Source organism: Malania oleifera, chromosome 7 (assembly GCF_029873635.1).
Source record: "Malania oleifera isolate guangnan ecotype guangnan chromosome 7, ASM2987363v1, whole genome shotgun sequence".
Lineage (NCBI taxonomy): Eukaryota > Viridiplantae > Streptophyta > Magnoliopsida > Santalales > Ximeniaceae > Malania > Malania oleifera.
Genome location: NC_080423.1, coordinates 12,198,277 through 12,221,863, shown reverse-complemented (window position 1 = coordinate 12,221,863; position 23,587 = coordinate 12,198,277).

Genomic DNA, 23,587 nt, shown 5'->3' with positions numbered 1-23,587 from the left:
ATTATTCCAGTGTTATGGTTATTACAACAGCAACAAAATCATGGTAAACAGTAAAATACACGTATATACCAGAGTATTATATATATATATAGTATCAGACCTTGATGGACCATTACATATCAGATTACAAAGCACAGTACCATAGCTATACAGTGGAGATAGTGCAACCACACATCTCAATTAGAATGTGGCATTTTATGGTCGATTGTGCCGTTGGAGAGATTGCAGACTCCTTGGTAATCTGATCCAGGTGGAGGGGAGTGATTGCAGTGCTCCTTGGACAAACCATGGTTGAGGGGTCATTCGTACCTCAGTGGAGTTTTAGTTGACTTATCCTGGAGGGCCAACCAGGATCAAGTCCCGCCTACGGGTTTCACAACCCTGTCATGAGGGGATTTGAATCATGACATACAGTTATGCATCGAGGGAAATTTTCACAGCTATTATATACATACAGAAAACAACAGATATATCTATAGTTATTAAAAGTATGTTTAAATAGAAAGTTCAATAACAACTGTATTTTAAGAAACACAGGTGTGAGTTATATTGTATATCATTGTCACGTGCTATTTTAGAGTTAGTTATTCACAGTATATATATGTTGGGCTTTTGTGGAGCCTAGTTGTGTTTTAATTTGGATGACAACCCGACCTCTATTTAATTAGAGGTTTCTATCCTAAGGCTTAGCCCCCGGGAAAATTTTGGAGCCCATTCAGAACGGAACCCTAGGCACAACATATAAAAAGGATTGCTTTCGGACGATTAGGGTTGGCGTGGTTGTACCTACGAGAGAGTAAGAGGGAGAGCATTGTATCGCTTCACTTTCTGTGTTTTCTTCCTGATAATATTGAAATCTCTGCAACTCCGTGGACGTAGGCAAAATTGCCGAACCACGTAAATATTGTCTTGTGCGTGTGATTGAATTTTCTTTGGCGTTATTTTTCTTCTATTTTTTTTCTCACAAGTTTTGGGAATTTTTTCTTTTTTCCTAACAACTGGTATCAGAGCCTAGGGTTAGGTTCGAGTGGGAGCAATGGCAGAGGAAGCAGGAAAGGCGTTTGGAATAGAAAAGTTTGATGGCACAGACTTTGGATTCTAGAGGATGCAGATCGAGGATTATCTCTATGGGAAGAAGTTACATCTACCACTTCTAGGAGAAAAACCTGCTACTATGAAGGACGAGGAATGGACTCTCCTTAACAGACAGATACTGGGAGTTATAAGATTAACTCTGTCCAGGTCTGTTGCACAAAACATCGTGAAGGAGAAAACTACAGCAGATCTGATGAAGGCTTTGTCTGGTATGTATGAAAAACCATCAGCAAATAACAAGGTACATCTGATGAAGAAAATATTTAATTTAAAGATGGCAGAAAACGCATCTGTAGCACAACATCTGAATGATTTTAATACTATCAGAAATCAATTATCGTCTGTAGAAATTGATTTTGATGATGAGATTCATGCACTGATCGTTTTGGCTTCATTGCCAAACAGTTGGGAGGCAATGAGGATGGCAGTAAGCAACTCTACTGGAAAGGAAAAACTGAAGTATAATGATATACGAGATTTAATTCTGGCTGATGAGATTCGCAGAAGAGATGCAAGCGAAACCTCAGGATCCAGCTCTGCACTAAACCTTGAGACCAGAGGCAGAGGTAATGACCAAAATTTAGATCGGGGTAGATCAAAATCCAGAAACTATAATCGAAACAGAAGTAAATCCAGACCTGGCCAAAAGGGACAATACTGGAACTGCGGGAAAACGAGTCACTTTAGGAGACAATGCAAAAGTCTTAAGAAGAAAAGTGAGGATGATTCTGCTAATGCTGTAACATAAAAGGTATAGGATGCACTACTTCTTGCAGTAGACAGTCCACTTGATGATTGGGTTTTGGACTCAAGAGCTTCATTTCGTACTACTTCACACCATGAAATCATACAGAACTATGTAGCAGGAGATTTTGGTAAAGTGTATTTGGCTGATGGTACAGCCTTGGATGTTGTGGGTATGGGAAACGTCCGGATGTCACTGCCAAATGGGTCTGTTTGGTTACTAGAGAAAGTACAATATATTCCTGACCTGAGAAGGAATTTGATTCCTGTCGGACTGCTTGATGATGAAGGGCATACGATGTTGTTTTCTGGTGGCACTTGGAAGGTTACAAAGGGAGCCAGAGTATTGGATCATGGAAAGAAATCTGGTACTCTATACATGACCTCATGTCCAAGAGATACAATTGCAGTTGCTGAAGCAAGTACTGATACAGGCTTATGGCACCGCAGACTTGGTCACATGAGTGAAAAGGGGATGAAGATGCTGCTGTCAAAAGGGAAACTACTGGAATTGAAGTCCATTGATTTTGACTTGTGCGAAAGCTGCATCTTAGGAAAGCAGAAAAGGGTGAGTTTCTTGAAAAGTGGCAGAACACCGAAGGCTAAAAAATTGGAGTTAGTGCACACAGATTTATGGGGTCCTTCTCCTGTTGCATCCCTTGGGGGTTCAAGGTACTACGTTACTTTCATTGATGACTCAACTAGAAAGGTATGAGTTTATTTTCTGAGAAATAAATATGATGTATTTGAAACTTTTAAGAAGTGGAAAGCTATGGTTGAGATAGAGACAGGTTTGAAAGTAAAGTGTTTGAGGTCGGACAACGGAGGAGAGTACATAGATGGAGGGTTCGGAGAGTATTGTGCTGCACATGGAATCAAAATGGAAAAGACCATTCCTGGGACACCACAGCAGAATGGTGTGGCTGAGCGCATGAACAGAACTCTCAATGAGCGTGCTAGGAGTATGAGGCTACATGCTGGACTACCAAAAACTTTCTGGGCTGATGCTGTCAGTACTGCAGCTTATCTGATAAATCAAGGACCTTCAGTTCCCATGAAGTTTAGACTTCCTGAAGAGGTTTGGAGCGAAAAAGAGGTAAATTTTTCTTACTTAAAAGTTTTTGGTTGTGTTTCTTATGTTTATGTTGATTCTGATGCTTGTAGTAAACTTGATGCAAACTCCAAAATATGCTATTTCATTGGCTATGGTGATGAGAAATTTGGTTATCGGTTTTGGGATGAACAAAACAGGAAAATCATCAGAAGTAGAAATGTGATATTTAACGAACAGGTTATGTACAAGGATAGGTCAACCGTAGTGTCAGATGTCACAGCGATAGACTAGAAAAATTATAAGTTTATTAACTTAGATGAGTTGACTGAAAATACTGTCTAGGAAATGGGTGAAGATGATAGGGAGAATGTAGAATCGCAAGAAATTCAAATTACACCTGTAGCTGCGGTCCGTAGATCTTCTAGGGCCACTAGACCTCCACAACGTTATTTACCTGCTTTAAATTATCTTCTGCTAACTGATGGTGGTGAGCCAAAGTGTTATGATGAAGCCTTGCAGGACAAAAGTTCAAGCAAGTGGGAGTTAGCCATGAAGGATGAGATGGACTCCTTGTTGGGGAATCAGACATGGGAACTAACTGAATTGCCAATAGGGAAGAAGGCTCTGCACAACAAGTGGGTATACAGAATAAAGAACGAACATGATGGTAGCAAGCGCTACAAAGCCAGATTAGTTGTCAAAGGGTTTCAGTAAAAGGAAGGCATTGACTTTATAGAAATATTTTCTCCAGTTGTGAAGATGTCAACAATTAGACTGGTACTGGGAATGGTGGCTGCAGAAAATCTACATCTTGAGCAGTTAGATGTGAAAACGGCATTCCTTCACGGTGACTTGGAGGAAGACATCTACATGATTCAGCCAGAAGGGTTCATTGTCCAGGGACAAGAGAATTTAGTCTACAAACTGAGAAAGAGCTTGTATGGTCTAAAACAAGCTCCAAGACAGTGGTATAAAAAGTTTGATAGGTTTTATGCATAAAATTGAGTTCAAAAGATGTGAAGCTGATCACTGTTGTTATGTTAAGTTCTTTGACAATTCTTATATCATTTTACTGTTATATGTAGATGATATGCTTATTGCAGGGTCTAGCATTGAGGAGATTAATAATCTGAAGAAGCAATTGTTAGAACAGTTTGCAATGAAGGATTTGGGAGCTACAAAACAAATCCTTGGAATAAGAATTATTAGAGACAAGGCTAATGGTACATTGAAGCTTTCACGGTCAGAGTATGTGAAGAAAATTCTCAGCAGATTCAACATGAATGAATCTAAACCAGTGAGCACACCCTTGGGTAGTCATTTTAAACTAAGCAAGGAACAGTCACCGAAGACAGAAGAAGAAAGGGACCATATGAGTAAGGTGCCCTATGCTTCAACTATTGGCAGCTTGATGTATACTATGGTGTGTACAAGGCCAGAAATTGCACATGCAGTGGGAGTTGTGAGCAGATTCATGAGTAGGCCAAGAAAGCAGCATTGGGAGGCAGTAAAGTGGATTCTGAGATATCTGAGGGGTTCATCAGATACATGTCTTTGCTTCACTGGTGCAAGTTTGAAACTGCAGGGTTATGTAGACGCTGATTTTGCTGGTGATAATGATAGTAGAAAGAGTACTACTGGATTTGTATTTACTCTGGGTGGTACAGCTATATTTTTGGCTTCAAATTTGCAAAAGATTGTTACTTTATCTACTATAGATGCTGAATATGTTGCAGCAACTGAAGTTGGAAAGGAGATGATTTGGCTACATGGTTTCTTAGAATGCAATCTTTCTTGCCAAAAATTCAGTTTTTCATTCAAAATCGAAACACATACAAACAAAATACCACTTTATCCGTTACCTTGTTGAAGATAAGCTGGTAATACTTGAAAAAATATGTGGATCTAAGAACCCAGCAGACATGTTGACTAAGGGTGTTACTATTGAGAAACTGAAGCTGTGTGCAGTTTCAGTTGGTCTTCTAGCTTGAGGAGAGGAGGTTAAGTTGCAAGGATGAGGGATTGGTTTTTTTTTTTTTTTAGGAGGATTGCAGTTGATATTGGTGATTGAACTAGTCTCAAAGTGGGAGATTTGTTGGGCTTTTGTGGAGCCTAGTTTTGTTTTAATTTGGATGACAACCCGACCTCTATTTAATTAGAGATTTCTATCCTAAGGCTTAGCCCCCAGGAAAATTTTGGAGCCCATTCGAAACAGAACCCTAGGCACAACATATAAAAAGGATTGCTTTCGGGTGATTAGGGTTGACGTGGTTGTACCTGCGAGAGAGCGAGAGGGAGAGCATTGTATCGCCGCACTCTCTGTGTTTTCTTCCTGATAATATTGAAATCCCTGCAACTCCGTGGACGTAGGCAAAATTGCCAAACCACATAAATATTGTCTTGTGCGTGTGATTGAATTTTCTTTGGCGTTATTTTTCCTCTATTTTGTTTCTCACAGGTTTTGGGAATTTGTTCTTTTTTCCCAACAATATATAGTTTACAAAAACTCATATGTCACACACTGGTAATAGCATATTTTGTCTTACTGAACGTTGTCTCATCCTCGTAATTTAATATTTTCAGGTGATCCAACTAGACAAGCAGAGCAAACTGGTAGATAAAGGAGTTGTCGATACTGCCCTGTCTATAGGGTAAGTTATTTCGGGGGATAAGTATTTTGTATAGATCTTAGAGGATCTGGTATCTAAAACTAGAGTGATGCATATAAGTAATGAGAAATTCTGGTATGGTGTTTCTGTTTGTATGCTTTATGTTTTCCGCTGCCTAGGTATCAATATGTTTTTGGGTATCAGAGAACAAGATATATTTACCAATTAGTATTATGTTTATTATTATTGTAGGAAAAAAAGAATGGCATGAAAAATTCAGGTCGTTACAGGTATAGAAACCAGGTAAAATAGATAGGTTTGAGCATTTTAGAGATTGTGTTATCTAACTACATATTTATTTCACTTAACTTCAAAATTATTTGAGCATTAAGAGTATAACTCATAAGGAGATGTCATTGCTAGGAAAATTTAGTGAAGCATTGGTTATTCAACAAATAGGTCAAGTTGAATAACTTGGGCATAAGTAGACTAGGGCAAATGTCATGCCAAGTTTTGGGAAGAAAATATCTGAGAGTACTCACAATGTGAGTAGCATTTAAAAAAAAATTTTTTTTTGCTTAAGATCATATTTTTTGAAAATTGTTAATAGGCGCATCATTAACAAAGTATGAGCATTCTTCTCCACAAATTGGAATTTGAAGAATGATGAGCGAAATTAAGACATGGAAAAGTAGATGAGTTTTAGAGTCTTGTTTGTTGATTGGATAGGTGTGGGTTCACAAACATACCTAAAGGGGAAGTTTGTGAATCTTCATACATTGCATGTATAACATCAATAGTGATAGAAAAAAATCAGCCTACATTTTATAAAATCATTGCATGAGTAAAGTTAGGATGTGTCCTCATCTCATACATCATCATATAAATTTTGTAAATAGTGTTTATTCCACTTATCACCCTTTCAATTCATTGTTTTCCATAAATTGGAATGGTTTGCATTCTACTTAGGGTATGGGACAATAGTTCTCAAATCCAAGTAGTCATTTCCATCTTCTTCTTCTTCTTTTTTTGTGTCTACTTTAGATATTTAAAATATTAGTTCCCAAATCCGAGTAGTTATTTACAAGTTATTCTATCTACTTAAAAAACTTGGGGCATTAGTTCCCAAATTCGAGTGGTAACTTCCAAATTGTTCTGTCTACTTCGGATATTTTAGAAATTAGTTCCTAAATCCAATTAGTCATTTCCAAAAATATTTTGTCTACTTTGGAATATTTCAGATATTAGTTCCCAAATCCAAGTAGTCACTTCCAAGTTATTTTGGTTATTTCAGAGGCATGTGGCATTGATTCCCAAATCCGAGTAATCACGTCCAAGTTATTTGGTTATCTTTAGAGGTACGTGGCAGTAGTTCCCAAGTTTGAGCAGTCATTTCCAAGTTGTTTCGACTGTCTTAGAGGTGTGTGACATTAGTTCCAAAATCTGAGCAGTCATTTTCAAAATTGTGATGATTTATCTGCCTTAGTGGTATGTTGCGTAGATCCCAAATCCGTGGAAGTGATCTTTTAATAAACTAAGAAATTTCACACCTTACTCTCTAAGTTTGTTGAGTAAACCTAGATTTCATGCTTCTTTGTAAATCTATATATTTTCTTTTGCTAGGGTTTTGTTAAATAAGGTCTGGTCCAAAATTCACATCTCTTGTTTTATATATTTGTAACTGTAGGATGCCAAGAGACAGGTCTTCCTGTCATCCTAAGTAAACAAACCTATAAAGAGGTGCAGCTATATAAACCCCATTTTTTTTTTCACGACATACATGACATAAAAAAATTCCAAATACATGAAAAAAAAAATGAATACATTAAAGGGAAAAAAACTAAGGAAAAATGTAGTCGAAAATCTAGTGGGCCGGCAGCTTCAGACCTACAAGCATAAAAAGAAAATGGAATTAGACATGGGATTGCACAATTAAAATGTGGGTAAAATGTGAGTTTAATGTAAGCATAATTTAAGCTGTCAATTTAAATGAGATTTATCAATTAAATACAATGAGAATTGATTAAATTGGATCTCTCAAGCCTACAAATAGTGAGCTTCAGAAAGAAAGTTACGACACACATAAAGGCTAACACACATGGGGACACAAAAACTGTGATATATTGACAGGAAAAAAGGGAGGTTGATCACTGAGAATTTTGAGAAAAGAATTATGTGAGAGAGACTAAGTGGCTTAGATTGAAGAAATTAAAGAGGATTGAGGACTGAAGAGCTCGAATTGCAGTAGAAGCTTGGAGCTAAAGGGCTCGGGCAAAGGAGGAAGCACGATAACATTTTGAAATTAGAGGTTGGTTCCTTAGAATTTTGTGTTATTCAATTCAATTTCAAGCATGTTTTAAAATTGAATTTGAGCTTAAATTTGAACAATTTTTGAACAAAAATTAAATTGGGAAAAACATGAAACAAATATAAGGCATTTGACTTGAATTTAGAATACCCAAATCTGAATACCCATACCTGAACACCTTTGGATCCAACCCAAAGACTTGGGTCAGATTGACCCAGGTCCAAGTCAGTTGACCCATTTACCCAATATCCACGTCAACCTTAACCTGGGTCCATTGGCCCAAAACCCAATTAGACAGCAACCCAATTTTAAATCCATACCCAAATGGGTCCGGTCCAACTTAAACTCAGCTTATCCAAGCCCATCAATCCCAAATGAAGCCCAATCAATCTTAACCTGAGCCTAATCTAACCCGAACTCCAACCTAACCTGGGTTAATCCCAAGTCAACCAAATCTGTTTGGCTCCTAGAAAAATGCAAGAAAACAACCAGAAAATTCATAATAAAAAAGAATCAGAACACTTACCTCTATGGGTTTTTTGTCTGGATCTAGTGGTAGAGAGCTAAAAACTCTCTGCTCTTATTTTTGAATTGAGACATGTAAAGAAAAATAAGAGAAAAGAATTAAAGATTAAAAAGAGAGAGAGAGAGAGAGAGAGAGAGAGAGAGAGAGAGAGAGAGAGAGAGAGAGAGAGAGAGAACAAGGAAGAGAAAGAGGAGATGACAGAAAGAGAGAAAGAATCAAAGAGCAAAGAGACGCTTGCGAGAGAAAATGAATAGAGAAAGAGAGATAGAGAGAGAGATCTACGAAAGAACAATGAAAAGAGCAAAGGGAGAGAGAGAGAGAGAGAGAGAGAGAGAGAGAGAGAGAGAGAGAGAGAGAGAGAGAGAGAGAGAGAGAGAGAGAGAAAGAGAGATTGAAATTGATTTTAATTTTAAAAATTGAAAAAAGTAGTAAAAAATAAAATAAAATTACAAAATAAAAATATCAAAAATGAAGGAAAAAGTCTTTAAAAATCCCAAAAAATTGCAAAAAAATGTTGAAAATTTTTCAAAATTTTTTTTAAAAAATCTAGAAATATTTTAAAGACTCTTTTTGATCAAATTTAATGAATTTATTATTTGTATGTATTTATATTTGTGTGTGCATCTCAATGATTAAACAAAGGATAAAGAAGTATTTCAAAACTCGCCTGTAAACACCCTAATTTTTACCAAGCCTCTCTAAGGCTTGAGGTGCAACTTTGTGAGGAAAGATCTTTCTGAGCATCCATTCGAGCCCTGGTGTGACTATGAAATCCAAATCCTATCAATGAATCCCTGAGAATGAATCCCAATTATTTTGAAGACTCGGCCATTTTAAATTGAGTCATGATTATTTTAAATTGAGTCCCAATTATTTTTAATTGTAGTTCCAATTATTTTGAGTCCCGATTATTATAAATTGAGTCCCAATTTATTTTAAATTGAGTCCCGATTATTTTTAAATTTGAGGCCCAATTAAATTGAGTACCGATTATTTTAAATTGAGTCCCAATTATTTTTAAATAGGAATCCTTGTTATTTTGAGTCCCAATTATTTTAAATTGAGTTCCAGTTATTTTTAAATTGAATCCCAATTATTTTGAGTCCCAGTTATTTTTAAATTGAGTCCAGATTATTTTTTGAGTTTTTTTTATAATTTTTAATTGAGTCCCGATGTTTGAGTCCTTTTTATTCTTTTAATTGAGTCATTTTAATTTCAATTCCGGGTTCCTTTTAAATTAAGTCCATTCTTTTAAAAAAATCGGGTCTTATTATTGTAGGAATAAAAGGGAGAAAATTAAAAATAAAAAACCGGGGGCGGGGGGTGCGGGGTTTGCATGGGCCATGCAGCCCATGCAATGCTAAGGCCGCGCGCACACGCACACTCCTTTTGTGGTTTTTAATTTTATTTTTTTTGGGGGGTGTCTGGTTTATAAAAGCAAAGCCAAGAAATAGGAGGAAAGGCACCCCAGGGCAGCCGCAGCTCTCTCCCTTCTCTCTCTCTCTCTCTCTCTCTCACGCACGACCTGCTGCTCTCAAAGAGTAGTAGTCATCCCTCCCTTCTTCCCTGCAAGCAGCCAACCACCATCCCTCCTCCGGCAGCAACCACCCAACCCGTAGCCTTCCCTTCTTCCCAACAAAGCAACCACACCCTCATCCTCACGCAGCTACGGCCACCAGCAGCCACTCCATCTTACAGCCTTTACCTCCAACAGCCCCTACTTCCCTGGCCACCCTCAATCATCCCAGCCACACCACCATCCTTGCTCCAGCAGCACTCCCTGCAGCCACGGCCACCACACACAGTAGGTGCTCCAGCAGCCCCTACCTCTCGGCACATACCCTCACATAGCACAACACACACCCTCTCATACATCTCTCTCACACACACACACTCATATAACCCTTTATTTATTTATTTATTTTTATTTTTTCTCATAGGCATTCTTAATTTTAATTTTCATTTTTGTCGATCCTTATTTATGTTGTATTAATTTTCAATTTATTTTTTTTGGATATTTGCTTGATATTTACGTATTATTATAGTTGTATTATTTAAGTCATATTTATTTAAGGTGTTAAAATTGTTGTTTTATTATTTAATTTTTACCATTGTTGTATTATTTAGTGTTTTTTTTTTATTATATTTGTATATTCATATTTATTGTTATATTGTTTAATGTTTTTTTTATTATTGTTGTATATTCATATTTGTTGTTTATTCATTTAGGTTTTTGTTGTATTATTTAATTTTTTTCATGATTGTATATTCAAAAAATATGAGTAAAAATGAGATATTCATGATATTATTTTAATTGCATAAATTATATAATAAGATGTTTTCAAAATCTCTTATGGCTCAGAGGATACAGAAAATTATGAATACTCGGTATCGTAACCTAAAATTTAAACGAATCAGAGTGCACTCACATTGTTTATAGAGTGGTTATATATGGTAGTGGATTTTTCCTGAGTGCACTATGAAAAATCTCATTTAATGATAATGTACGTTGATTTATTTTGACCGGCCAACCAACTAAGTTCAGTTTTTGAACTGCACAACCCAATTATGAGGGTAAACATGACTTACGGATAACAGGTCTAAGGGTGGTTTTTTTTTTACAATATATGTATATACATATATAATTACGTGTACAGAGATATTGATGATTTGAAGGAAAAATGTGTTTATGTGACATGACCATTTTTGTGTTTAAATGATGATCTGAAATAAACGTATAAAGAAAAGTATACATATATATAATTAAGTATTATAATTACATCTTTTTAAGTTAACAAGTTCGATTTAATGTAGAGTTATAAAATTTTACTGATATAGTTGATGCAAATAGTTTTATACAAAATTTTTTAAATTTACATTTATTTTAAATGCGGTCTTGAAGTTGCAATATTAAATGTTATATTATGAAATTATAATATTATGAAAGTTCATTTTGGTGACACTAATAATAATCTTATTTACTTATTGAATATTGTCTCACCCCAATCATTATTTTACATTTCAAATAACTTTGAAGAGCATACAAGAAATCAGGAGCAACAAATGCATGAGCAGGGATTAGAAAGAGTTGTTAGAATAAACATTGATGTAATATTAAATGGTTAAGTTTTAAATGTTTTCTTTTTAATGAGATTGAAAATATTGATGTAATGAGATCAATTAGTGCTCTAGTGATAAAATAATTTAGATTTATTTGCTTCCACTGAAAATTTATATTTAGGAACCCATTCGGGTTCAGGTCCTTACACAAAAGGTTTCTATGGAGAATCGATATGGAATATGTCTATCGCTCGGTACCCAAGAACGGGCTATAATGTCTGAAATATGTCAAAGGTTCCCCATGATTATGCAATTGGATGTTTCGATAGACAACAGAGTGGACCGTCAATTGTGAGATTTGTTAAAGACTATGCAGGGAGCTTTGGTGATAAAAGACTTACAACAACTTTTGTATTTATTGTTGTGGGAATGCCTTGTTGGAAGCCTAGGGTAAAGTCTTCGGATGTTGCATTTACAACTATATCGGGGTTAATGGTAGAAGCCAAAACTGCCATCTACAAGTTCAAGCGGCGCTACTTGGATTTGGTGTTTGTCTCTAATTGCTAAATGGGAGACAGTCCCAACTTAACATCCCAAGTTCAAGGTGGAATAGCGGGTTCATATTTTCAATTTCTCCCAAGGGGCGTATGTTCGCCAAGATGGAATTTATTGTGAATTGTAATTCACATTTTAAGAGAAAGCATGAAGGAAATTGAGTTGCAGCAATACAACAGGGCTAATATTTCTATTATGTCTGAAATCGTCAACGGTTTCAGTCAAATTGTCAACGATTTGGCTCAATACAGCCTGCGCAGATTTTGAATTTTGAATATTTGATCATTATTTTAATTGGGTTTCAGGGAAAAACCTCTGAGAAGGCTTGTATATACATAGAATACGTTGTGTATAGTGTGCCAAAAGAGTTAAGTGTGGTTGAGAGTATTATTAAGAGGGTTCTTGTATTGTTCTTATAATTTGGACAAGAAGATATTGAATCCTTACCATTTGCTCTCGTAAATGTAGGCATTGTTGAATCACATAATTCCTGATGTCTTTATTATTGTTATTATTTTCATTTAATTTTTGTGGTTGTGAATTATTCTGTATTTACCATTAGATTGTTACATACATTGTGTGTTTGATCTTTTACACACATATATATATATTTCATTATGCATATTTGAGGGTTTTTACACAACATCAAATCACCCTGCCATGAAAAAAGATACTGAAGTATATACATATGACACGATGGCCCCAGGCCCTCAGCTAAAAGGGTATCGATCTGAGTCTACGAAGTGGCAAAATATTTATTGTACTAATCCATTTCTCTCCTGTCTCACTGTTTAGGAAATCAAATTATCAAAATCAGCTGATTCCTTGCTCTTCATGATTCGTCTTTAAATTTTATTTGGTGGGTGTCAAATTTGATTCCTGCCGACTAAACTTTGGATGACGTAAAGTTAGATTCCCCATCAGTGGAGGAAATAAAGAAAAGCAAACCAGTTGAAAACTGCTATGCTTCAGCTGTCAAAGTTACTGAGAAAGTTAAAAAGAAATAATTATGGAAGGGAAAGTCCAATATTTGAATTATGTGAAATATTCATTATCAAGAAAGCAGGAAGGAACCTGGTTGAGAACCATGTCCCAGGAATTATAGAATCTTTGTTCAACGTATTAGCTTAAGGGGATATGAATATGTCAGACACTACGGCTGCGAGGTACTTCCAGCTAATGAAGAAAAATAGCCACAACCACAAATGCCCACTATGTGAAGATAAGGAGGACCCATTAGATTTAATCATATATGATGAAAATGACGTAAAGCTATTTTGATGAAACGGCGTCTATAAATAAGCTATGTATTTACAGAGGACAACACATCCTTTTCTCACTACTCATAGAGACACTTCTCCAAGAGAAAAACTGTGAAGTGAAGTCCTCTCTGAAGAGTTATATCAGTAAAAGTATTTCCTGTCCAACTTACTCGCAGGTATGTTAGGCTAAGCCATTCTTGAAAGTTATGATAAATCATGTCTCCGTTATAATATGAGATTCAGAGTAGGCCTGTGGTAGATGTATCTGGGCCGTGGTTATCGTGCCTGAAGCGTCCGTGTTTTCCTAGACGTGCTCGGTAAGAAGAGAAACAGAAGATTTAACGGCAAGACAAATATGATAATAAAACTAGGAGAAATAGGTAATGAAAGGGTATTAGGAGATAACATTCCAGAGGGAATCATACATACAAGGGAAGATTTAAGAAAAATAAATTAGAACATAATAGAAGCAAATTATAATCTGCAACAAGGAATACAAGAAATAGCAAATAAAATACAAAGATTAAATATAACCTCAGCTGGGCAAACAAATGATGAAGATTTATTACCAAGTCATCATGGTACAAATGCAGAAACTCAAATTTTAATGATGAATGAAGAAATAGAAAAATTTGTGGAAAATCCAGAAGAATTGACGATAGCATTACAAGAAAAATTAAGTAAAGTATGAACAAATATATATATGGAAGCAGGAAGTAGTAGTAGTAGTAGTAGTAGTAGTAGTAGTAGGAGTGGTAGTGGTATAGTAGTAAATCCTATGAATCAACCAACTCAACCTAGTCCATGTGAATATGCAATGCCACCAACTAGGATGCCAATGTCTGGAGTACAATTCCTAGGAAATGGGATATGGCTGAATCTAGATTGTGGTATGGTAGTAAATCCTATCAATCAACCAACTCAACCTAGTCCATGTGAATATGCAATGCCACCAACTAGGATGCCAATGTCTGGAGTACAATTCCTAGGAAATGGGATATGGCTGAATCTAGATTGTGGTATAGTAGTAAATCCTATCAATCAACCAACTCAACCTAGTCCATGTGAATATGCGAGGCCACCAACTAGGATGCCAATGTCTGGAGTACAATTCCTGGGAAATGGGATATGGCTGAATCTAGATTGTTTAGAAGATGAAGCTCAATATGGGGTATTCAAGTATTCAAAATTGGGAGTTCTTGATGAAGGATCCCCATCAAGATCTTCTCCTTCAAAATTGACAATTTTGGGTTTTATTCCTACTCCCAGAACCCCAAGCTCTGTGACAATCTTCTCACCGCAAATTAAGAAAGAAGAATGTTCGGCAATTTCTATTGCAAACAGATTTTCTCCTCCAAAGGGAGAGTTTTCTCCTATTTCGACAATATTAGTCTCTCCACAAACTCCTTTCAAGACAAAGCTGACAAACGCTTCGGAGGCTTCGTCCTCTAAATCAAAATCCTCTGACAAAATATTCCGATTCCTTGACAAAAATTATTTCCAAAATCTCTTCATAGTTGAAGAATCCTTTTTTGACCAAGATTTGGATCCAAAAATGTTTGCGGCCAAATATATTGATGACAAAGATCCAAAAAAGACCCAATTATTTTACAAATTTATCCTGATCGATACAAATCAGTTGAAATCTTTGAATGCAAGGATGAGATTGACCCAACCAAAATTGCCTTTTCTAAGCTCAAAATTAACAAAATAATCTCTCCCTCAAAATGGGGTCATCCCAACAAATTAAAAAAAAAATTCTCAAAATTGTAATCCAAACCATTTCAATTACTGAGATTATAGGATGCTTGGTTTAAGACAATTTTGTATCAAAATAAATCTTTCTCTTTCTCTAGGTTTATCTATTTTGACAAAAAATTCTCTGGCAAAGTACCTTCTGGTTCCATGAATGGTGAGACAAATTTGGCCCTCTGTGGAACTCCTTCCACCAAATTTGAAAGACAGTCATGTCTATTGGCTTAATAATCTAGCCGTTCCTGATGAATGGCTTAATTTTCCCAAATTATGTTTATTCTTCAAATTTTACAGTTTACCCTGGATTTTGATGTTAGAATATGGATTTTCTCAAAAACTAATTGGAGAACATCTAGTCTTGTATCTTGGAAGACAAATAAAAATCAAGTGGAGTGGCATGGAAGTGGATCACTTCAGCAAAGATTTCATCAACGACTGGTTTATGAAGAATCCCAAGTTTTCAAAGTGCCCAGAGAAATCTGGACAGACGGATTTTATCCTTATCCTCTCAAAGTCTCAACTCCAATCAAGACTTGCCCAAACTAAGAATCCCAAGGAGACAATGACAGTTTTAAAAGAATCAATAGCAAACTATTCTTATGAAGGTTCCTTTTAGCATAGTATGAGTATGAGAATGATTTTGATTTTAATTGACTTGTCTAAGCTCAAAATCAACAAAACAATCTCTCCCTCTGAATGGGGTCATCCCAACAAATTAAAAAAACTTTCTCAAAATTGTGATCCTATTTCAATTACTGGGATTATAAAGATGTTTGGTTTAAGTCAATTTTGTATCAAAATGAATCTCTATCACTTGGTTTATCTATTTTGACAAAAATTCTTTGGCAAAGTACCCTTTTGGTTCCATGGGACAAATTTGGCCCCCTCTGGAACTCCTTCAGGCAAATTTGAAAGACAATTACGTCTACTGAGTTAACAATTTTGACAAGTAATTCTTTGGCAAAGTACCATTTTGCTTCCATGGGACACATTTGGCCCCTGTGGAACCCATTCAGGCAAATTTGAAAGGCAATTATGTCTATTGGCTTAACAATCTAGCCGTTCCCAAATTATATTTGTTCTTCAAATTTTTCAGTTTATCCTGGATTTTGATGTTAGAATATAGATTTTTTTCAAAAACTAATTGGAGAACATCAAGTCTTGAATTTTGGAAGTCAAATAAAAAAAGTGGTGGTGTCATGAAAGTTGATCAATTAAGCAAAGATTTCATCAACTAGTTTATGAAGAATCCCAAGTTTTCAGAGTGCCTAGAGAAATATGGACAGTTGGATTTTCTCCTCTCAAAGTCTCAACTCCAATCAAGACTGGCAATTTTAAAAGAATCAATGGCAAACAGTAAGGTTCCTCTTATCCATTGAACATTGGACAATCTACAACAATGTCAGAATTTGAAAAGATTTCCTTGAGATTTTGATAGACAATTTTAATATGCGTCCCAATCCGATGACCATCCCAAATTGAAGAATTATTGAAGACAAGATCAAGAAGACAAAATGAAGATTGATTTGACTAAAGAAAATTATTGGAAGGAATCAAAATTGCTTGACAGAAAGAAGAATTATTGGTGGGGCTTCTGTTAGACGACAAAAGACTAATTTTTATTCAAACCAACCACAATGAAATAATGAAACAAAAATTAGATATAAAATAAAAGAAAAAAAAATATAATGTAGTCAGAACACATGAACAACCCATAGATATATCACAATCAAAGGGAAAAAACAATAGTACCTTCGATGACAGAAGAAATAATAAGAGTAATTAGAAAAAATAAAAAAAATATAAAAGATAGAGAAAATATAGGACATGTAGTTCAAGGGCAATCATTTTTTCAAGAAGGAATAGACGCACCAATAGAATTATATATAATGGATGATGGAATAGTATCTAGCACAAAAGATGCATTAATAGGAATCACAAAAGGAAATTTAATCTATCAAAAAAATAAAATTTACCATAGCACCAAATTTTAATATATCAATGACAGATCAAAATAACAATAGAAATAACACATTATGTGAATATGCCAATAAGGATTAGTAAAAGAAATGAGTTAACACTTAAGGTACATGTAGATGTCCCAACAACAACTATCATTAATTTACTCTAAAACACATTTCTTACAAGCAACTAAACCTTATAAAATAGAAAAAGATAAAGTATAGCAGTAGATGGTGAAAATATTATTGTTTAGAAAATGGTGCCAACTTCACCAAATAGCTACTATATGCTACTTAAGATAAAATATGAAAAATATGCTAGTGGAAATTATCATGCCCTAGTAGATACAAGTGCAGGAATAACACTTATGAAAGAAAATACTTGACCAAAAGAACAATGGAAAACAGATAAAAAAATATAATATTATAATTGCTGGATTTGGAGGGTCCAGTCATAATTAGACCATATATGCTGAAAATATTCAAGTTCAAATAGGAGAATATATTTTATGAATACCTTTACCCATGTTTGGAGAGACCTTGGATTTGAAATTAATTTGTTTTTGGCGACGACAAAATTTATCTCTAAAAGTCACAAATTTGCTGCTAAAGACTTTCAATGAAGAAAAATTTTCGTCGCATGCTAGTCCCTAATAGAGCGTCACTAAATGTTTTTAGGGATGAATGATAAAATTCATTGTGAAAAAGTACTTTTTAGGGGAGAAATAATTCCGTCCCTAAATGTTATTACGACTATTACATTTGTTTTTTTGCGACAAAAAATAAGTTATGAAGAAATAAAGTCGTCCCTAAATAACATGGGGGAGAAGAAAAAATTGTTGGCAATTATCCCTGGACATCAATTAGTGACAAAATATATTCGTCCCAAAAGGTATTTAGGAATAAAAAAAGTCCTCCCTAAAAGTTGTTGGTAATAGTAATATAGTTTTAGCAATGATATTTTTAGCAACAAAAAACTTTTATCACAAAAATTAGTCTCATCCCCATCCCCCCCGCCCCACAAAAAAATTTTTGGATGACGAAAAATTTACATCGCATGCTTGTCCCTAAAAGGGCGTCACTGAATGCTTTTAGGGATGAATAATGAAATTTTTTGTGAAAAAGTAGTTTCTAGGGACCAAATAATATTTTTACAACTATTATATTTGTTTTTTGTTACAATAAATAAAAAAAAAGTTGTCCCTAAAAAACGTAAAAGTTTCGACAATGAAATAAAGTTGACTCTAAATAACATAGGTGTTGGGGATGGGGCTCATATTCTGAGTGGAACACATGCACTAGGGAAAGTAGCGTGAAGTGAGGAACAAAAGAGAGATGTAGGATGGCAGGATTGAGGGAAAATTGTCGACGTTTTTAACCAATGCTGTAAGGGTTTTCTTCCCGGCTTCAAATCGTTGATGGCTTGGCCTAAACTGTCGACGGTTTCGCTCATAGATGTCATGGATTTTAGAATCCGAGATCAATAGATTGGGAGCTTTTGGAGGAATTTCCTCTGGAGGATCGCTACAGAAGTGTTTTAGATATACATGAAGTCTTCTGTATGCATTAGATTAGTATATAATCATTATTATGTAACCCTAGATTGATTGGGCTTTGTAAGCTTCATTGAGATAGTGAAAACAATCGCTGCTCCCATGGACGTAGGAAAATTAGCCGAACCACATAAATTCTTGTGTTTTTTGGTTATTTCTTTCATTGATTCTCATCGTTGAGTGGTTGCTTGTTTAGTATAGTTCATCATCGAGTGCTTACTTGCTTGTTCCATTGATTGTTTCGTGAGAGTTCATGTGAGGTCTTCCATTGCGCACACTCAACATCGACAATTGGATTCTGAGTGCTGATTATTTGGGAACAATAATTGGTATCAGACCTAGGGGATTGTTGGTGTGGTGAACAACAATTGGTATCAGAACTATTGGTTCGCAACGGCTAAGATTTCTTTTGCCAAGTTCGAGGTTGGTAAGTTCGATGGAACAAGAAACTTCGGGCTTTGGCAGAGGAGGGTGAAGGACTTGCTAGTGCAGCAAGAGATGGTGAAGGGTCTATACGAAAAGAAACCGAAAGGCACGGATGATGCAAGTTGGAAGGAGCTAGAAGCAAAGACTATGTCCACTATCAGGTTATGTTTGGCCGATGACGTGTTGTATCATGTCATAGATGAGGAATTGCCGGTAGCAGTTTGGCTGAAACTGGAGCGCCGGTACATGTCCAAGTCATTGATGAACAAGTTGTATCTTAAATAAAGATTATATTGGCTTAAGATGATAGAGGGTTTGAATTTGACTCAACACATCAACACATTTAATCAGATCATTAGTGATCTGAGGCAAGTTGCTGTGAAGTTTGCAGAAGAGGACAAAGAGTTGATGTTGTTGAATTCCCTACCTACGTTGCCTACATACGAGAATCTGGTTACAACACTGAGTTGGGGGAAAGAAACCCTGGAATTGGAGGACATCACGAATGCATTGCTAGGGTTTCATCAGAGGAAGAAGGCCAGCGATGAGGGTTTGCATGGCGAAGGGCTCGTGGCGAAGGGTAATCAAGATCATAGGAGAGGCAAGTCCTGGAGCGGTTCGAGTGGTAATAAAACTTAATTGCAGTCCAGGAGGAGGAAGGACGTTCGCTGTTTTAAGTGCAAAAAATTAGAGCACATAAAACCGGAATGTCCGAAGTGGGAGAAGGGGAAGGCAAAAGCTCAAGAGGGTTTATCAAAATATGCTAATGTAGTGGAAGAAGGGGGCTCGAGGAGCAGTGATTGTGAGATGCTTCTTGTTTCATCAGGTTCAGAACGCCTCATGGATTCTTGAATCCTAGACTCGAGATGTTCTTTTCACATGATACCCAACAAAGTCTGGTTCACCACTTACAGATTGGTAAGTTCAAGGAGTTGGGTGTTCAGCTAAGCGGAGTTCCTATTACCACGAACAAGTTCAAGCATTGCTTGGACTTGGTTTTCGTCTCTAGGTGTTAGACGAGAGGCGGGTCCCAATCTACTAGCCCTAGTGGAGTAGCGGGGTTATGCTTTCAAATTTCTCCTAAGTGGTGAATATTAGCCAAACTAAAGATTGTTGGGGATGTGACTCATATTTTGAGTGGAACACATGCACCAGGGAAAGCAATGCGAAGCGAGGAACAAGAGAGAGATGCGGGATGGCAAGATTGAAGGCAAACCGTCAACGGTTTGGGGGTAACCGTTGACGGTTTCAAACAATGTTGCAGGTGTTTTCTTCTCGGCTGAAACCATCGACTGTTTCACTCGCGGAGGTCACATATTTTCGAATTGGAGATCAATAGATTGAGAGTTTTTGAAAGAATTTTCTACAGGGGATCGCTACAGAAGTGTTTTAGATATATTACAGGTATTTTGTACGCATTAGATTAATATATAATTATTATTATGTAACCCTAGATTGATTGGGCTTTGTAAGCTTCATTGAGATATTGAAAACAACCACTGCTCCCACGGATGTAGGCAAATTTGCTAAACCGCATAAATTCTTGTGTTTTTTGGTTATTGCTCTCATTGGTTCTCATTTTTGAGTGGTTGCTTGTTTAGTATAGTTCATCATTGAGTGCTTCCTTGCTTGTTCCATTGATTGTTTCGTGAGAGTTCTTGTGAGGTCTTTTGCTACGCACACTCGGCACCGACAATTGGTTTATAAGTGCTGATTGTTTGGGAACAACAATTGGTATCAAATTCGAATGATTGTTGGTGTGGTGAACAATAATGGGGGAGGGGAGAAAGTTGTTAACAATTATCATTGGACCTCAACTAGTGACAAAATATATTCATCCTAAAAGGTATTTAGGGACGAAAAAAAGTCTGCCCTAAAAGTTGGTTTTCATAGTAATATAGTTTTAGTGACAATATTTTCAGCGACAAAAAAAATTTATTACAAAAATTAGTCCCCCCCCCCCCCATTTTCCTTTTTTTTGTTATGAAATGAGATGTAGTTCCCGTACAATTCAACAATCAAAAGCATTAAATATTAATTTAACACCTGCTACTAAAAAGATCGAAATGTATTCGATATTCCATTCAAATACACAATCAATGTTTAAAAAGGTCCAAATACCAAATAAAATACTTAAAACATTATTACATGAAAAAATCAAAATATTAACAAAAATGCCCAAAAATATAATTGGGTTAACATCTCAAAAAAAATGCTCATGCTTCTAGCTGAATCCATCCAGAATGTTAACAAAAATGGCCAAAAATATAATTTTGTTTACATCTCCAAAATTGTCCATGCTTCCAATTGAATTACTCCATCACATCTAGAAAGGGATTTTTTTTTTTTAAAAAAAAAAATTGAACATAATGAAGAAACTAAAATTATAAATAAAAGAACTAAAACAATCATATTTCACGTTTTGGGCACTTGGAACCCTATTTTGACTTGTTTGAAACCTCATTTTGACTTATTTGGTAGGTCCCATAGTTCAAACTTGGGAACTATTGACTCGTTTGACATAGGACTAGTTCCCACTAGTTATTTTACTTGGGAGCATGATGGCGGTAGATAATTTATGAAAAAAGCACGCATATTGTTGACTTTTTGAGTCCAATCCCTATTTTGATGCCAACAAAGCACATGTATCTTATGTGTGCATTTAGTGTGTGAACAGGTTTACATGTTAGCACAGACATAAGATACAGGAGAAATGGAAGCCAAGACAAAACTTAAAGCCTACATACAACTTGACGTATTCCATGAAGAGAAGAGCAAAAGAAGAAGACGTTTATTTCTTGTTATATTGCATTTAATTTTTATATCTTTGGTCTATAATAATGCATGCATTTGCATGATATGGATGAATGCTCAGAACGACCATAGATAGACTCTAGGGACTAGCACATTTCACTAAAAACTTTTTTCTAAAAAGAATAAAATCATACAAAGTTTTTGGTATAGTTTTAGGGCCAAAATCGAGAGAAAAACAAAGCCTTCGGTCGATGCCAAATTTTGGGCAAAATATTCATTGTTAATGCCCTCGGTCGACCGAACCATACCAATAATAACTAGCTTGGTCGACCGAACAACTGTTTGTTCAGGAGTCAAAAGTTTGACTTGCCCAGTCGATCAAACTTGGGGCGTCATAATTGCCACGGTCGACCGAACAGTTTGGAAGTCAACATTTTGACTTTGGACAGTCGATTGTTCAGGTTTTGAACTTATTGTCCCTAGTCGACCGAACGAACACGTGTCTAACAACCAACTACTTGGTCGATCGAACCTTATAGTTCATTTTGACCACGGTCGACCGAATTCAGAGGAATGGTCAACCAAACCTTACCTTGGTCGACTGAATCCATATGAATGGTCAACCGACCTTGTCTTGGTCGACCGAACCCATGAAGAGTTCAAAATCGCCCTGATATGGTTGACCAAACTTGCAGTTCAAATTATCCACGGTTGACCGAACTCAATGATATGGTCAACTGAACCTTTAATATGGTTGACCAAACCTCTCGAGTAGGAAATTTTTTAAGGGCTAAAACGTCATTAATTTTTTAATTAAACTTTTTTTCAAAATACCGAGCATGTCTCCAAACGGTCATATTTTCAAAAAGTCTATAAATACCCCTTCATTACTTCAAATTAGCAACTTTGATTAAACCAAAATTTCTCTCTAATCCATTATTAATTAAAGTTTCCCCAAAACGTTTTTTATTGTTAAGATCATTCTTTTGAGACAAAATCTTTGTACAAATCTCTCCAACTCTCTTTCATGCTTTTATTTCAAAATCATTTTTGAGGAGAGTATTTTATTTAGGACATTTTATTTACATATACTCTCACTTAGCACATTAATCTTGGAAAAACATTTTTGAGAGTATTGCTTAGTTTTTCTCCTAATTATTTCTTTGATGAATATTTTTTGGAAAAAATTATTTATAGCACAAATATTTTCTTAAACTTAAATTTCTAAATTCTCCAAATATTCTTTATTTGCAAAAATATTTATAAGATGACATAATACTCATTTTTTCATATATATTTTATTTGTGTAAATTTATTTGATAGCACACTTTCTCTACTGAGGAGCATAATGCATATCATAAGAAAATGCATGTATTTGAACTTAAATGTGTACATCTCTGCTTGTATTTTTAGAAGCATTATTTTGTACGAAATATGATTTTTAATGTACCGATTGGATTCAGCCTGGAAATTGAATTGCGAAGTCTCAGCCCTGTAAGTGAGACCGGTTCGGTTCAGTTCAAAAAATTGAACTGGGGAGTCTCCGCCCCGTAAGGGAGATAAGTTAGGCTCAACCTTGTAATTGAGTTGGGGTTTTTCTCGCCCTGTAAGAAGAGGATGTAAATGACTTCTGCTCCGCCCGTTTAAGTGATAGGGATAGTGGAATCCTTGGAAAGTATGCCCAAGGTAAGGACGTACGCTGATTTGACCGAACCTCGATAACAAATATGTGTGTCACTCTCTCTCTATCTTATTTAAATTCCTACGCTTTAATTTCAGCATGTATATGAATGTTTATTTAATGTCATAATTATTTGCATTCACATATTTGATTTAAATTAGATATACTGCACATGTGTATGTTTACTTTCATTATTAAAATTATTTTACATACACATGTGTACGTTGAATGAGATATAATTTGT